Below are 15,133 nucleotides of genomic sequence, written 5' to 3' on the forward strand. Positions count from 1 at the left end.
TCTAGATTTTGGAAGAGTTTGCAAGAGGCTTTAGGCTCTAAGTTGAGATTGAGTTCGGCTTATCATCCTCAGACAGATGGTCAGTCGGAAAGAACGATTCAGTCACTTGAGGACTTGTTGAGAGTTTGTGTACTTGAGCAAGGTGGGACTTGGGATAGCCATCTCCCGTTAATAGAGTTCACTTATAATAACAGTTATCATTCAAGTATTGGAATGGCACCTTTCGAGGCTGTGTATGGTCGGAGGTGTAGGACTCCGTTGTGTTGGTTTGAAACAGGTGAAAGTGTGGTTTTAGGACCAGAAATTGTTCAACAGACTACTAAAAAAGTGAAGATGATTCAAGAAAAGATGAAAGCGTCGCGGAGTCGACAAAAGAGCTACCATGATAAGCGTAGGAAGGACCTTGAGTTTCAAGAAGGAGACCACGTGTTCTTGAGAGTTACTCCGACGACCGGTGTTGGTCGTGCATTGAAGTCAAAGAAGTTGACTCCGAAGTTTATTAGTCCGTATCAGATATCGGAAGGAGTTGGAACGGTGGCGTACCGAGTGGGTTTACCACCGCATTTATCGAATTTGCATGATGTGTTTTATGTGTCGCAACTGAGGAAGTATGTTCCAGACCCGTCCCATGTGATCCAGAGAGATGATGTGCAAGTAAGAGACAACCTTACGGTGGAGACTTTACCAGTGAGGATCGAAGGTCGTGAAGTGAAGAAGTTGAGAGGCAAGGAGGTACCTCTTGTGAAAGTTGTTTGGGATGGAGCGACTGGCGAAAGCTTGACGTGGGGGCTAGAGAGTAAGATGCGGGAATCTTATCCAGAGTTGTTTGAACAAGGTACATTTACGAGGACGTAAATATTCTAAGTGGGGGAGAGTTGTAACGCCTACTTTTAATATTTATTATTTAATTGATTTATTGCATTTTAGTACAATATTTTATTATTTATTATATATATATTTTGGTGGAATATATATTAATAGTAGATATTATAAGTATTAATATCATTATTATGTGGGGGAGGAGTATTATTTAGTTACTTTATGTTTTATAATTTGAACCATGTGTAATTATACTATATATATATATATATATATATATATATATATATATATATATATATATATATGTGCACGTTTTTTTTATAGAGAATTATAGGTATAGTAATTAATTATTTTCTTATGATATAAATGGATTTATTTAGAAAAAGAAGAGATATAGATGAGCTGGGAGCGTTAGTGTATACATAGGTGTATACATAGGCTAATAGGTTGAAAATATGACCTAATTCTAGTTTCCTCTCCTCTGTTGTATACTGCGCCGCACCACAAACCTACAAATCATGATTCATGGCATTCTTTATTCTCCTCTAGCTATACACGTAAGTTTTGTTGACCCTATGGCTATCGCTTGAAGGCTTCTAGACTTTCTACTATCACCGTTTTGTATCACTAAACGAAAATCATCACATATGCCGAGCCAATGACTTATTTACCTCTCATATCACTATGGGCGGTGCCAAAGTAAGACCTCCTTGTCGGTGCTGCAATACAACAAACCAAGCTCTCTTTTGTTGAGTAGTCATGCGTAGGCCACGATGTCCATTGGAAAGGAGACGTGAACTTGCTTAATTGTTCGAGGCGTTGCTTCGATTCAGGTAAGGGTGGGACTAATTTTCAATATTATTAAGGGTATAATTCTATAGGATGAATTTAGCATGATTAGGTTAAGTTTTGGTGAGAATTGAGAATTAGGTTTAAGATCAATTTTGATGATTGAATCATGAACAGATGTTAGATTGATGCAAAATTAGTGTACAGACCTTAGATATTACTTAAGATGATAATTAGATGCTATTTGGATGAAGGAATCATGAATATAGGTGAAAAGTTGTGATTTTTAGGTTTCTGGCCGTACTGACATTCATCGCTCGCATCTGCGAACAAGGACACTCGCAACTGCGAGCTAGAACCCAGAGCTCGCAACTGCGAGCCAAGCAACTCGCAACTGCGAGTGACCTGTAAGCTCGCCCCTGCGAGCAGAATAACTCGCCACTGCGAGTAAGGACTTAGGAACCCAGAATGCACGCTTTGCTCGCCATTGCGAGCAAAGTTACTCGCCACTGCGAGTTAGGCTGATAGTTGCCCAAAATTGTCCCGATGCGATCCTTTTCGCACGTGTAGTCTTGAGTTGACCTTAGAAGTAAGTAAGAGAGCTGTTTAGGATACTTTCATAAGCGCCAGAAGTTTGTTCAGGTGACTGAGATTAGTAGTGTTGTTGCATGAATGTTATAATGATGCTTTATAATACTTATGTTGAGGTAATTCATTCCTTAGATGATGTTAACGCATTCAAGTGTTATTAAATGCTGTATCTTGTTGCTGTTCCCTGCTATTGACTGTTAGTGTCCTGAAGTTGCATGAGTCGGTCTATGTTGTTGGAATTTAAGAAGTTGTCCATGATTATAAGTCGTATGAGTTGTTCATGTCGTTGTCTAAGTTGTTGGAAGTTTGAGTTCATTGCATACTCATTAAAGTTGGGGGCTTTAGGCCCGGCAGCCTTTGTGCTCATTAAAGTTGGGGGCTTTAGGCCCGACAACCTTTGTGCTCATTAAAGTTGGGGGCTTTAGGCCCGGCAGCCTTTGTGCTCATTAAAGTTGGGGGCTTTAGGCCCGGCAGCCTTTGTGCTCACACGTTGAAGAGCCTATTATGCTCATTTTGTTGTTGATTGGTACCACATGCATTTGCATATCAAGAAGTTTCATAATGTTTAAGTTGTCAAGTTGTTGTTGAGTTGATAGAGTTGCATGGTCTAAGATGAGTTGTGTTGTCAAGTTGTTGTTGGGTTGATAGAGTTGCATGGTCAAAGATGAGTTGTGTCGTCAAGTTGATTATGATTTGTGATGAAAATTAGTAATGATATTTGATGATTGTATTTGTTATGAAATGAAAAATATGCTAATTGTTAATTGTTGATATGATATTAATGTTTAAGTTGTTAAATGCATTTTATTGGATTATATGCTTAATGTATTGATTATGAAATCTCACCCCTTCTGCGTATATGTTGCCTCGACCGTGGGTAATGTGCAGGTAATAAAGATTAGAGGCGTTTTGAGTGGACTCTCAGTTGGTGTCTAGGTGCTCTGATACGTAACGGAATGGGGGCTTGCTTTTACTTCTGTTCCTTACGTGTCTCTTTTATGAACTAATTTATGAGATTTTCAATAAGGCCTGCGTGCCAAGACTTTTAATTGTTGAACTATTTTCCGCTGCAACAGTTTAAGATTTTTCATGATGTTGAATTCGAAGGATAATTATTATTATCTGTTTTGAGATGTTAAAGTAGTGTGTAGCATTCCGTTACGAATTAAATACTCTGATTTTAAATGAAACTTTTATGTTGGGAAAACGGGGTGTTACATCTCCTGTCTTGTCTTTTATCTTTTATCTTTTGTTTGGGCTTTTGGCTCTTTCTTGTTACAAAAAAAATTTAAAACCTCTCCTACTTTGTTTGGTAGCTTTGTCTCCGGCAGGAGACCTTTTTTTTTTGTTTGCAAAATAAATATGGACCATTGGATATATACATATACATACATATAAAAGGGTTGCATAAAATTTTATAACCACACACAAGAAATTCTCATAAATTATTTATCTCTTCACACTCATAAAAAAAGGGTTGGTTTATGCCTAGCAACAATATACTTTGATTCTAAATAAAATTCAAAGAAAGTGAGTGGAGGGAAAGAATAAAGATGGGTTTAGACCTCTCAAATTGAGAAACGTCTCTCTATATGTAGGAGTCAATGATTTTTGAGAGAAAAGTGGAATCTTAATATAAATCCAAAAACAAACGGGGAGAGAAGAAAAAGGTCAACATAGGCGCACATGATTGGGTCAGAAGGGAAACGGTGATGACCTGTGGTACTACGTACATTTCACATGCAACAAATAAGTAGAAGTACGTGCATGCAAGTTTCATCATAACTACTGCGAACTTGCCCTTGTTAAATCTGTCTTTACCTTATGACGTTGCTCTTGTTCCTTTGCTTTATGTGTTAATGTTATTGTGTCTACTAGCGGTGGACAACGGCCGGGTTCGGTCGGAAATCGGCCTGAAAACCTCAAGCCGTAGGACAACCGCGGGTGACAGAACGAAATCCACTGCCGTCCATTAGAGCACTCGGTTACGGCGGTTTTCGGGTTGGGCGAAACACGGTTTGGCGGGTGGGTTGATACGGTTAACCATAAACTCAAATTTAAGCAAGCCAACTTTCAAAGTTTTGGACGGAAAATTTCAAAAATTCACAACAGCCATACGCCAACATCTGAAGAAGAAGAAGAATGCAGTTCACCACAACAACCATATGTCACAACAGCCATAACCATAAAAAAAAATGAAGAAGATTGTCAAACAAGCTTGTGTTCTTCTTTTCTAAATCAAATCTGAAAGCTTGTATAAATCTAAAAATCTTGAATAGATTATGACTGTGCTGCACTGTGTGTTTGGAGAAAAAGCGGAATTGTGGGAGAGGGAAAAGAGAAGTGAAAGAGTATGGAAAAGTGGAAGTGTGAAAGCATTATGATGAATTTTGAGCAATTAAAATTGTGAATAGAAAAGTAAGAGAAGAATTATGAAGAAGAAGAAAACGAGGAAGGTGTTTGAAAGAGAGAAAAGAGAGTAGTCAGGAAGTAAAAGTGTGAAAGGGATTGGAAGAGAGTTGATGGGAAAGTGGTACTGTGAAAAGAAAAAAGTAATAGTAAGAAAAAGGAGTTTTGGCATGTGAAGTGTCTGAGTTGTGGGTCTCAAGACTTAATAATCTGACAATTTTTATTAGATGGGACCCTGCATATAGAAGAAATAATGGTTTATCTATTCTAGACATTATTAATCGGTCGGATATGGGTTACAATGGGTGAATATTACACAACCGCAACCGTCCGTAATCACCCATTCATGTCCGTTTTTACCAATCCGAATAACCCGAGTGACCCGCTTTAACCGACCCGCTTGCGTGCGGGTTATTCGAAACGGGCGGTTTGGGCGGTTTTACGAAATGTTGTCCAGCCCTAGTGTCTATGTCCAAACACGTTTCTCATTCTGAGCAACAAGGATCCTCTATTTTTGGAAGAGAAAAATAGAGGGTTTTACACAAAAATAAGGAGAAATAAAAAAAAAAGATGATGATGTAAAAAATAGAGGGAAAAAGTGAGAGAAAATAAATTAAGAGATAGATAAAGAGAATAACAGAGAATACTCTATCTAAAAAGAAATATAAACTAAAATGATACTCCCTCCTGTCACTATTATAAGCAAATCTTCACTTTTTAGATACATTGAATAATCAGTCTATAATAAAGACTAGATACATTAAATATTCAATGTATCTAAAAAGTGGAGTTTTGCTTATAATAATGACCAGAGAGAGTATTTGTTTTCTTCTCTATAGCCTTTTCCCGTTTCTATTTCTTTGCTCTCTCAGCCTTAGTTGATGAATGCGGACTAGATATTTAACCACATACATTGATCTTTCAACCACTTTTATTTATATTTCATTCTTGAAAGATGAACTTGTTTGATTAAAGAATAAAGAGTTGAAGATCCTCAATTCAAATTCAAATGAAAAAATAAATATTAATTTAACGACTAACATTTGTCATTTTAAAAAAGGAATTGAAAGGTTAAAAAACCCTTTTTTTTCGATTTAGAGAAACTCTCGATACAAGATATTGGGTATAGTGGTCAAAGTTTAATGATTACACCCTTATGTTTCCTTTCTCCATGCATACTTTCAAGATGGAAAACCCATGCCATGGAATATGCTTTAAACATACTCCCTCCGGTCACATTTATAAGCAAAAATGTACTTTTTAGATTCATTGAATACATAATATATTTGGTCTCTATATTGACCAAATACATTAAGTATTGAGTGAATCTAAAAAATGCGTTTTTGCTTATAAATGTGACCGGAGGGAGTATTTAAGAGCATACTAATTTGATATCTTTAGTACTGCTCTAAATATTAGGAAAATTAGGAGTAAATTATACTCCCTCCGTTTTAAAATGAGTGTCGCTTTAGTCAAAAAAAAATTTTTCAAAATGAATGTCGCTTTACATTTTCAATACAACTTTAATTTTCTTCTTCCAACTTTACCCTCTTCAACTTTTCTCTCACACAATTTTCAATGCAACTTCAAGTTTGTCTTTTTCTTATAAAGTAAAGACAGTTTAGTAAAAGTGTTATGTCTGATGATTATTTCATTTCATTCCTTAATCTGTGTGCAATCAGTTAAAGCAACACTCATTTTGAAACGGAGGGAGTACTCTTCTTCCATTAAAGATGTTTGATTACATTCTCATTTCATCATGTTAAAAGATTTTGCTAACAAGTGCCATAATGAAATTGTTTAAAGAATCTATAAAAAGAATTTTTGTCTTGAAAATACAAATCAAGCACTTTTAAAAATCATAACTACATAATTCCCAATGTAAAATCTACTACTTTTGGATGCTTAAACAATGTCATAAGGACACTTGTTAGCATTTTTCCTATGTTAAAATATACAAACTTCCATTTTATGCAAATAGATATTATTTGAAGAACTTTTTTTTGGGCAACTTATGAGACAACCAAACACATGCAAATAAATGTAGCTATTAACACGAAAACTAAAACAATAAAGAGAGTAATAACAACAAAAAAAACAGTATGAGAGAAAAAATTGTTCCAAAAGTTATCATAAAATGGTTGTATACATATTGAAAAAAAAATATTGTCCCTCACCGAGAGAAGTTTGAATTACATCCCCAGACAAAAATCCAACATGCAAAGTACAATGAAATATTGTATTTTGGGTTAACTTTAATGTAATCAAAATTTGAATACATATTTTTTCAATTTTCAAGTCACAATGTCATTAACATGTTATTTTAAATTGTATTATAAAATATGAAACAACACAAAATAAAATTAAAATATGTGAAAAATTTACAAAAGGAGATGAATACATTTGTTAAGATAAGAGAACAGTGTAATTCAAACTTCTCTTGTAGGAGATGATTGTAATTTGCTTACCTTGACTTATGTGAGTCCATTTTCCTTTTTTTGATATATATATATATATATATATATATATATATATATATATATATATATATATATATATATATATATATATATATATATATATATATATATACTCCCTCCGGTCATATTTATAAGCAAAAAACATCTTTTTGGATTCATTGAATAATTAATGTATCCGGTCATATTTATATGTTAGATACATTAATTATTCAATGTACCTAGAAAGTTATTTTTTGCTTATAAATGTGACCGGAGGGAGTATATGTTAGGAAAAGACCGTCATTTCTTGCATATTTGTTCCTTTTGCCAACATTGATTGATTCATGGAAGCCATATGTTTTATAACCCATGTTTAGTTAGAGGACGAGTATCAAGTTTTCAAAATGCATATAGGAATTGAGAATTTTTTTTTTTTTTTTGAAGAAAGGAATTGAGAAATTTTTAGATGATGCATATCAATCAATCAATATTTTTGCCATTGAATCTTTATTTCGAAAATTTTTTTTGGGGGGGGGGAGTGAGGTTCTCAGTAAAATTAATTGGATTGATTGGAAAACTATTTGTTTACGTAAGGAGGATGGAGGTTTGGGGGTTAGGCAGTTAAATGAGTTTAATTTAGCTCTCTTAGGGAAGTGGTGTTGGCGGATGTTGACTGATAGAGGAGGTTTTTGGTATAGGGTGCTGGTTGCTAGGTATGGTGAGGAGGCAGGGAGGTTGGAGGATGGGGGCCGGAGTGCTTCTTGTTGGTGGAAGGAGGTGGTGAAGATTAGAGATGGGTTAGGTGAGGAGGGAGAGGGTTGGTTTGCAGGGTCGGTTTTGAGGAAGGTAGGTGATGGGGAAAATACTTCTTTTTGGCTTGATAGGTGGGTCGGAGATGTTCCTCTTTGTCGGCGTTTTAGTCGGTTGTTCCATTTAGCGGAGAACAAGCAGGCTACTGTTGCTTCTATGTTCTCTTTAGATGTGGGGGTGGATCGTGGAGCTTGGCAGTGGAGGCGCCGGTTGTGGGTGTGGGAGGAAGAGTTGCTAGCGGAGTGTAGGGCTATTATTACTAATATTTTTCTGCAGCCTTTTGTCTCAGATAGCTGGCAGTGGCATCCTGATCCTATTGGTGGCTATTCGGTGCGTTCGGGGTATGCAGTTATTACATCTCATGATCATCAGCTGCGGGATGATGCTCAGAGTTTGGTTTGGCATCCTCAAGTGCCGTCGAAGGTGTCGATTTTAGCTTGGCGGTTACTCCGAGACAGATTGCCAACTAAAATTAACCTTTATGACCGAGGCATCCTTCCTGTCACAACCATATCCTGCGTTGGAGGATGTGGCCATCTTGAATCTGCAAACCATTTATTTATTCATTGTGATTGTTTTGGAGTTATTTGGCAGCAGGTGCGGTCCTGGATAGGCTTCTCAGGAGTCGATCACCGAGATATTGATGCTCATTTTATTCACTTTACTAATTATTTAGGTGGAACCAAGAAGCGACGTTCTTTCTTTCAGCTCATTTGGTTATTATGTGTTTGGACCATTTGGAAAGAGCGTAATAATAGAGTCTTTAATAATGTTATTAGTCCTATTGAGGAGCTAGTTGAAAAGGTTAAATTTCATTCTTATTGGTGGCTGCGTGCTAATAACGCCGCTTTTGTGTATGGTTGTCACCAGTGGCGGTCGGACCCGTTGTTATGCTTGGGTTTCGACTAATGTCTGTTTTTGTTTTTTGAACCATTGCTTTGTAACAGATATTGTTTCCGTTTTGCGTCTCTGTGGCACGCCTTGTGCTAAAGAGGCGTTGGGTTTGGTGTGAATATATATCATTTTAGTTTCTTCAAAAAAAAAAATATTTTTGCCATTTATATACGAAAAGAAATCACCACTCCCCATAAAACTGTAGATCGATAAAATATTGATGATTGCTCAAAACGGAAAAATAATTATCATGATAAGCTTGCTTGTAGTGCATTAACGGCAAAAACACTATGGAAGATTGCTTCTGGTAGGATTTGAGGGTATACATAGTCTTTCCTCTTGTTATATCTATTCAGAACTTTTCACTCTAATAATATTGGGCCTATTCAATGGGTTGAAGCTTATTCTCAAAGCAAATTTCAAGGGAGGCCGGTATATACAAAAATAAGAGTTTGCCTTTTCCACCCCCTTACTATTTTAATTTTTTTTTAAGAATTTGAATATCAGACAATTTTTTTTTAATACAATTTGGTACTAGAATTTATGTTACACCTAAAATATCATATAGTAATATTAAATTGTATTTAAATCCATCTCTGAATAAACTCGAGTCAAGGCTCCTCAAATCAAATGAATGCATGGTCCAATAAAAACTCTCAGCCTTATATATCCTTTAAAGGAAGATGATACTAATAATATTGGAAGAGATATAATTAAAATGAGTAAATTTATTGTTAAGTATGATGAATAGAAGGTAACTAGATACACTCCAAAGACTTGAATAGATCCTCTAAAAAGACCAACACATAATTGGTATATTAGAATCTTTTCTAACATATAAAGAGATAAAGCAGAAGACAAATGGTCGAGAGCACCAAATGAGAATGGATTTTATTTCTTGACAGATATGTTGGTGTTTTTTTTAAATGATTTAGCCGAATACTTGAGACTTAAGAGTGTAACTAAATTAATCATCTTCTACTCAGTTCAGATGTGCACTCTATGGGATGAATTTTAAATTTGTTACAAATATTTAAATAGTAAATTTAGTCATGATAAATCATGATTAATTAAGAACTGGATTCATACATTTGAATCATAAGAAAAAGAAGTAGAAAAAAGACCTGCCATTCATATTGCAGTGCACCAACTGAAACAAGTGTTGTTTTGGAAAATTGGTTTGTGAAGCACTGAAGGGGGTACGAAAAACCTGTCATGGAAAATATATACTGTTCTTTTTTATTTTAATGATTTTGGCTATTGACAAATAAATAACAATGTTGGTGTGGATGATTTGGCATAATATAAATGAAGTAGTTTGGAATAATAACATGAGCAACTCACAGCAAATTGGAATTAAAGCATTTCATCTCTGACAAAATTGGTATACTCTGAACAGATGCAGCGGTGATATATGTGTAGACCGTAATTTACTTTGTGTGAAGTGAGAGAAGCCTGGAATGGGATTGCTCAAATGTAACGTGCATGCCGGCTTTTTTAGGGTTCCGGTACTAGATGTTCTAGAAATTGCTAAACATGAGTTTGGACCGAAAGTTTGAAGACTAAACATCAAGTTTGGGAGTTAAATCTAATGTTGTGTAAGTTGAAAAAAGTGATAGTCTCACATTGGAAAAAATACACACTTTGATAGTGTTTATATATATAAGAGATGTACTCTTGATTTGTGATATACCCTCTAGGTCATTCACAAAAACAAAAGTGATGAGGTGACTTTTATTAAGATTAAGAACGACTGTTGAGGTATTTTTTGTGTGTGAATGGATATCACATGAGCTGCCACCATCCGGCCGGGCTTGAGCTAAATGATATTTTATTACTACCCAAAAATGTTAAATTACCTTTTTAACATTATCTTAAAGAGTGTTTTCTTAACACCGTTGTGAACAAAGTAAGCATTCACGAGTATATATCACACATGTGTCGTCCCGACTGATCAAGCTTGAGGCTTGAGCGAAATTATATATTTTTTATATTATCCGAAAATCAACTTTTTAACATTATTTGAAAGTGCCCTTGTGAGCTTAGCTCAGTTGGTTGGGACAATGCATAAAGTATGCAAGGTATGAGGTTCAAACCCCGGCCACTACTAAAAAAACATTATTTGAAAGTGTTTTCTCAATGAACATCTTTCTTAAGGTGTGTGTGTATGGGCGTGTGTGTGTATAAAATTTTTTAAAATATTTTATTTTTTTTATAAGAAGGATGGCCTACGCCTAAAAGAGAAAAGAAACTACACGAAAATCAACCTAGGAATGTCGATTCCAGCAACATCGGCTAATAATAAATGACTAATTTGAGTCGGACATGACTCATAACAAATCAAAGTAGAACCCAAACTGCAACCTAATTTTTGCAAGAGCATCATCACACAAGTTGACTTCACGGTAGGTATGGCAAACCTTCACCTACCACTCTAGTTGAAGCAAACGATGAATCTTCTGACACAAACTCCACCCAGTAGGGCAACAATGAGTTGATCCAACAAGCATATTAACCACAACCTGCGAGTCAATACGAAGTTCCACATTCCGAAACCCCAGTCTCCATGCATATTGTAATCCTTTTAACACACCCTAGAGCTCAGCCACCAATACATTACAATCACCCAAGAATTTAGCAAAACGACCCAACCACTCACCATTACACCCTCGGATGAACCCTCCACATCCTGCCCAACATTTATCCTTTATCGCTCCATCTGTATTAAGCACAACCCATATTCCTTCAGGTGGTCTCCATTTAATATGCACCAACATTTTTGGGAGAGTAGTTACTATATTATCCACTTTAACGGCTAAGTCATAGTCTCTGGCATACCTAGAAATTTCTATATGTGGTCGCATTGGCCTCTGATAATTTTCTTCATGAACTTCCTTATTTCGCCACTTCCACAAAGAATGACAAGCAGTAGCCCTAAATGCTTGCCAGTTAGAAATACCAATCCCTTCAACCTCTCCATGTAAGTTCAAATTGATCCACTGTTGCAAATTGGAGCTAAAAAGTAACTCCCTCGACTGGGATTCAACAACATGCAACCACAAGGCCATGCATTGAGAGCAATCCCGCAATACATGTAGTTCTGTCTCGATAACATCAGTACATAAAGGACAATAGGGAGCTCCAAGGGTCATTCTGCTTTTACGATCATTCGTCATGAACCTTCCATGTCTAAGAAGCCATGTGAAATACCTCACTCGCTCTGGAGTATTGAGTTGCCAAATCTTGTTCCACGAGCCATCGTCAACTATACCTAAATAATTACACATCACTTCTCCACAATTTAATTGTGTGAGCTCTAGCCACTAGACTACTTGACCAAAAAAAATATAAGATAATTTTTTGAAAATATTTTAAATGAATATTAAATCAACTATTTATTTATCACACAATGATCATGTTAAATACTATCACACTGATGTGATTTGTTCATTGCTTACATAATACTTGGATAATAGCAATTTAAAATATTTATAATATATATATATATATATATATATATATATATATATATATATATATTAAATAGGTCATTAATTAAAAAATTATAATAGTATTAGATAGCAAAATTGAATCACTTTATTACATGTATTTTAATTTAGATAATTTACTTATTGTGAACATCGTAAACTTTCAAGATCCTTATTATGTTGAATGATTGAAAGTTTCAACGAAAACATTGGAATAACATGGAAACTTTACACATAAGGATCTTGAAAGTTTATGATATCACAAACCAAATTCGATGAGGAAGCCATAGTAGAAAACACACACAAATTAGTTTCTCTCCCCTTCTCCCTTACCGACACACACATAAAGACATAAAGATGGAATGTAACGTCGGGAGAGGATCAATTTAAAGATGGCGTCATTTAATTTGAGACGTCCATCATATCTCACTATCAACACAAGAGATTGATTCGTTGTAGTCGTTTCTAAATAATTATTTTCTTAATAATTGTCATTTACTTAATGCAATTAATTTAGAGGTTAGATAATAACAATAATTGACATTACTTTGTTTTATTTTAGACCATCAATTAGAATATACAAAATTAGGAAAAGACCCACCATTTTTTCGCATTTGTCCCTTTTGCCAACATTGATTGATTGATTCACGGAAGCTCCTATGTTTCGCAACTCATGTTATGTTAGAAGAGAAGTAACAAGTTTTCAAAATGTAGAGAGCAATTGAGAAATTATTAGGCGATGCATGTCAGCCAAACCATATTTTTGTCTTTTATATACGAAAAGAAGTCACCATGTCCCATAAAATATTGTAGACCAATAAAATATCGATGATTGCAATTTCGGCCTCTTGCTATGCTCAAAACAGGAAAAACATTATCGGAAGCTTAATTGTAGTGCATTAACGGGAAAAAAACACTATCGAAGATTACTTCCGGTAGGATTTGAGCAGCATCCTAAGACAAGCACTACTTTCCACTTTGCTATATCTAATGTCACCGATGAAATTATGGATACGTCTATATTGGTTGGGCAGAGACCTATTCTTGAATCGGTGCAGTCTGAGACTATTGTTGTTGAATCTCCTTCTGTGAGGCAGTCTCCCAGATCCACTCGTTTTCTACTGTTATTCTTCATAGGTGTCTGTTAGTAACATCGGATCTCGAGCTTATACAACAAGCACCGGCATCATCAAACTGTTCCAATGAGAAGGAATCAGTTTTTTATTCAAGGTAAAGATGTTGACGTCACTTTAACACCTTATATAATGAAGAAGCGGAGGAAAGAACTCAACAAACTCAATTCCTACAACACTCGATCCAATGGTAAACCCAAAGGGTGGTTTAGCATCACCTCTTTCTTCTTGGGCCTTTTTTCTTTTTCTTGTTTTTTCTTTTTTGCTCCTTATTTTTTTTATCTTTTTTTTAGGGTTTTGTTGTGCACAACCCCCTCCCCCTCTTATATAGCTTTTCCTTTTTTTAATAATATATTTATATGAGTTGGTGGCAGAGGATGAGAGTTCTACGCTTCTCCCTGATGTTCTTCTCACTAAAAAAAAAGGTCTTATGATCAGATCAATTCAATGGCCTATATAAAAAAGAGTAAGACACCCTATATAGTTGTTTGGTTTGGAAATTAAAAGACACACAATGACTCGATGCAAACATTACATACTTTTCTTAAATCCAAGAGTAACACACTCAAAATCCTATAGAAAAATCCTAAAATAAACAATAAATGACTTGATTAAACACTAAAATGTATGATATAATAATGAGAAGTCATCACAATCATAAACTTAAATTGTTGTTTGTCATCACGTAACAAAATATTTGTACATTTAATATACAATCAAATAAAGTAGCATACCTCACGAGCTATGGTCAACCTTAGTACCATTATCCTTCCCACTTCCACCTTTCGAATGACTTTCCACTTCCATTCTCAAAGTTGTCTGGTTAAGGTTTTCATCCACACCAAATTTCTATTCACTCTCGAGCAAGTGTGATGGTTAAACCACTCCGTCAACATGTTAATGTCATTTTAGAATGGGCTTGCAAATATTCTAAATAATCATTCAAAGCTAATACAAACATACACAATGTAGAGGACTTTCAAAGTTATGACGTGACTTAGGTAAATGTTAGATACATTTGGAAAAAGTAGGCTAAATATGGAGTTAGATGTCCGCTACTCATCCTTGTCTATTCAACTAACCAACCTTCCCACTCCTTGCCAAAACAACTTGTATTACTTGATCATAGGCAATATGAAACTTAACTATTCACACTTTAAATCCAACAATCTCCCCCGAAAAGTGAGTTACCTATAGGCAATGTGAGACTTAATCATTCATATTTTAATTTGGAAAATGCTAAAAAAAAGTTATTTTCAATTATAAAGACACTTATTATTCAAATATAGTAATAATATATCTTGGAATTGTGTTATTAATTCTTGAAAAGTCTAAAAAATGTAATTTTCAACATAAAACTTCCTTCTTGAGTCATTATTCAATTTTTTTCATAGACTTTTTTATACATGAATATTTTTTGTTTTTTTTATAGATTTATATACGAATGTTAGTAGTTAGTAATTAGTTGTTACAGTAGAAACTCTTTGAATTAATACTCGGTAAATTAATAAACTCTCTAAAATAATAAATTTGTCCGGTCCCGACTTGGGCCAATGTAAAAAATTGAAAAACTCGATAAAATAATAAGATAATAATTTTTCGGGAGATCCCTTTATAATTTTCGGTCCCAAGAAAATCATAAATTAATAATTCATAGAAACTGAAAAAATATATTAAGAATACATTGAACACATTTGTTCCTCTTATTTACATTTACTGTACTTCAAAAGTAATTATT

The sequence above is a fragment of the Medicago sativa genome, chromosome 2 (assembly GCF_051527215.1).
Source record: "Medicago sativa cultivar Bolivia chromosome 2, Bolivia_mono, whole genome shotgun sequence".
Lineage (NCBI taxonomy): Eukaryota > Viridiplantae > Streptophyta > Magnoliopsida > Fabales > Fabaceae > Medicago > Medicago sativa.